The sequence below is a fragment of the Palaemon carinicauda genome, chromosome 35 (genome assembly GCF_036898095.1).
Source record: "Palaemon carinicauda isolate YSFRI2023 chromosome 35, ASM3689809v2, whole genome shotgun sequence".
Taxonomy (NCBI): domain Eukaryota; kingdom Metazoa; phylum Arthropoda; class Malacostraca; order Decapoda; family Palaemonidae; genus Palaemon; species Palaemon carinicauda.
In genome coordinates this window covers 73,570,405-73,573,865 of record NC_090759.1, presented here as the reverse complement: position 1 = coordinate 73,573,865, position 3,461 = coordinate 73,570,405, and the positions used below count along the sequence as shown (strand labels likewise).

General features: G+C 37.4%; 1 protein-coding gene across 1 annotated transcript in view; it reads left to right on the top strand.

Annotated features, from left to right (window-relative positions):
- Positions 1–3,461, top strand: part of LOC137627881 (uncharacterized) — a 256,631-nt gene that overhangs the window by 168,477 nt on the left and 84,693 nt on the right. The window contains exon 3 of the mRNA XM_068359317.1: positions 3,361–3,432. The gene's annotated coding sequence lies outside the window, so the exon portion shown is untranslated. The remainder of the gene's footprint in view (positions 1–3,360; positions 3,433–3,461) is intronic.

Below are 3,461 nucleotides of genomic sequence, written 5' to 3'. Positions count from 1 at the left end.
ATTTACGAACCTAATTCTTTACCTACTGGAGCCTCTGCTTGAAAAAAAAGGCAGATTTATAACCCCCCGGGTCTTAGCCTATGCTAACCTCCATCTCGGAAGTAATTTAAAGATGATATGAATCCTTTCAAAGTTTAAGTAAGATTTTTTGTATTCGATTGATGGCGTGCAAGTGCCGTAGACTTTCTTTCGTCATTAGAAGTTTAGTTGTTAAGCTTGAGGTAATGCTGAGAGAGAGAGAGAGAGAGAGAGAGAGAGAGACGAGAGAGAGAGAGAGAGAGAGAGAGAGAGAGAGAGAGAGAGAGAATATAGCAGTTCACCTAAAGAAAGGTATTCCTAAATAAAAAAGAAAATGAGAGAGAGAGAGAGAGAGAGAGAGAGAGAGAGAGAGAGAGAGAGAGAGAGAGAGAGAGAGAGAGAGAGAGAATATAGCAGTTCACCTAAAGAAAGGTATTCCTAAATAAAAAAGAAAATGAGAGAGAGAGAGAGAGAGAGAGAGAGAGAGAGAGAGAGAGAGAGAGAGAGGAGAGAGAGAGAGAGAGAGAATATAGCAGTTCACCTAAGAAAGGTATTCCTAAATAAAAAAGAAAGAGAGAGAGAGAGAGAGAGAGAGAGAGAGAGAGAGAGAGAGAGAGAGAGAGAGAGAGAGGAGAGAGAGAATATAGCAGTTCACCTAAGGAAAGGTATTCCTAAATAAAAAAGAAGATGAGAGAGAGAGAGAGAGAGAGAGAGAGAGAGAGAGAGAGAGAGAGAGAGAGAGAATATAGCAGTTCACCTAAGGAAAGGTATTCCTAAATAAAAAGAAGATGAGAGAGAGAGAGAGAGAGAGAGAGAGAGAGAGAGAGAGAGAGAGAGAGAGAGAGAGAGAGAGAGAGAATATGAAAGCCCACGTTAAGAAAGTGATTCCTGAATAAACAAAGATGAGAGAGAGATAAAGAATCTGACAGTTCACCTAGGAGAGAGAGAGAGAGAGAGAGAGAGAGAGAGAGAGAGAGAGAGAGAGAGAGAGAGAGAATATATAACAGCTAACCTAAAGAAAGATATTCATAAATGAAAAAAGATGAGAGAGTAGGTAACTTGTAATGCACTTATTGTTTCTCAATATTTAGAAGAAAATGCCGCGAAACTTTTCTCATTCTTGACCCGATATTTGGATCTTCTTGTAATTGTGTCTCTCGCAGGAGGTCGTAATTGTGAAGCCAATCTTAAAATATGAATCACTGCTTGCGTGCGTTATTGCTTGCAGGCGTTATTGCTTGCGTGAGTTAGAACTTGCGTGCGATTAAAGCTTGCGTGCGTTATTGCTTGCGGGCGTTATTGCTTGCGGGCGTTATTGCTTGCGTGAGTTAGAACTTGCGTGCGATTAAAGCTTGCGTGCGTTATTGCTTGCGTGCGTTATTGCTTGCGGGCGTTATTGCTTGCGGGCGATTAAAGCTTGCGTGCGTTAAAGCTTGCGAGCGTCATTGCTTGCGTGTATTGCTTGCGTGCATTAGAACTTGCGAGCGTCATTGCTTGCGTGCGTTATAGCTTGCGTGAGTAATTGCTTGCGTATAAAGCAGTACGCACTGTGCTCTAATATCAAATTTTCTTTATATATGTCATGATTATATATATATATATATATATATATATATATATATATATATATATATATATATATATATATATATACATATATATATATATATATATGGCACAAGGCACTAGAAGAGTTGTAAAACCCAGGCCTACATGGTTGAGAACTATGAATCGTGAATTAGGAGATGATGAATGGCGAAATTTTGATTTAAAAGCTCAAGATAGAGACGACTAGTGAAATCTAACCAAGGCCCTTTGCGTCAATAGGCGTAAGAGATGATGAGGAATTTATATATATATATATATATATATATATATATATATATAATATATATATATATATATATATATATATGTATGTATGTATCATTCCATCCCATTTTAAGGTTTTTACTGACGCAGTTCCCTTTATAGAACTCTCTGCTAACTCATCTTCAGATATATCATTCCTCCCTAATTTAAATTGCTATCCGGAACTTAGCCAAATCTGGCTTGTTAATAGAATCCCATAATTAATATCGTTTTAATTACATAATCTCAGATGATAATCACCAAGAGATGAAAGTCTTGGTCGATTCTCGTGTAATGTTATTCGGAGTAAATTCAATCTACTAAAGCAAATAGTGACGCATTTCCTAAATGGATTTAGCTTTGAGTAGAAGATAATTATGTTGTTTGAAAGATCGAAATAGGAAATTTGATATTGATAAAGGGAAAATGACTTGGATTAGTTTGTATGATGTACTTTCTCTAGAACTACGAACTAAAGAATCCATTTGATTATGAAATATTTGTCTGATAAACAAATATTTTAAAGGTTTGATCACCCATGAATGGCAACGGAAAGGGACAGTGACAATGCTCTAGCCATACGGTCATATGATCAGCGCCCAAGTCCCCTCTCCATCCACGCTAGGATCAGGGAAGGCCAGGCAATGGCTGCTGATAAATCAGCAGGTAGATCTATGGGCTTCCCCCAAAGCCAACGTCCTTAACTCATAAAAATGGTAAGGTTGTAGAAATTACAATAAACAGTACTACACTGGAACCTTCTCTCTGGTTACGGTTTATTTTCCTTCTGTCTACCTGTCTTCTCCTCTTTCCTCATGCACCTGACAACACTGAGATTACCAAACAATTCTTCCCTCAAGGGTTGAATACTGGATTGTAATTGTTCAACGGCTGCTTTACTTTTGGTAAAGATAACTGACTCTTAAACTATGGTAAGCAGCTCTTCTAGGAAAAGGACACTCCAAAATCAAACCATTGTTCTTAAGTCTATGGCGGTGCCATAACCTCTGTACCATGGTCTTCCACTGTCTTGGGTTAGAGTTCTCTGGCTTGAGGGTACACTCGGGCACGCTATTCTGTCTTATTTCTCTTCCTCTGTTTTTTGAAGTTTTTATAGTGTATATTTGAAAGATCGATTTTAATGTTACTATTCTTAATTCTTTATTTTATTTGTTTATTACTTCTCTTGTAGATTATTTATATCCTTATTTCCTTTCCCCACTGGGCTATTTTTCCCTGTTGGATCCCTTGGGCTTTTAGCATCCTGCTTTTCCAAGTAGGATTATAGCTTAGCTATTAATAATAATAATAACAATAATAAAAATAATAAACGGTTTTCGAACCCCAGTCCAGCATATCGCCAGGCAGGGACGTTACCAATAGGCTACCACAAAGCTAAATAGTACTTGTCCATCTGTTTATTAAGTGTTTGTTAAAGACATAATTTAATTGATTTAAAGGTGGAAAATTAAATATTTGTTTTCTTCACAGACTGCAGAGCCAGTAAAGCTACTCTCCTGTGGACGAGGGACTGAACACTGAATTGTGACCCCATCATGATAGGTAAGTAAAGCAAAATATTATATTTACTG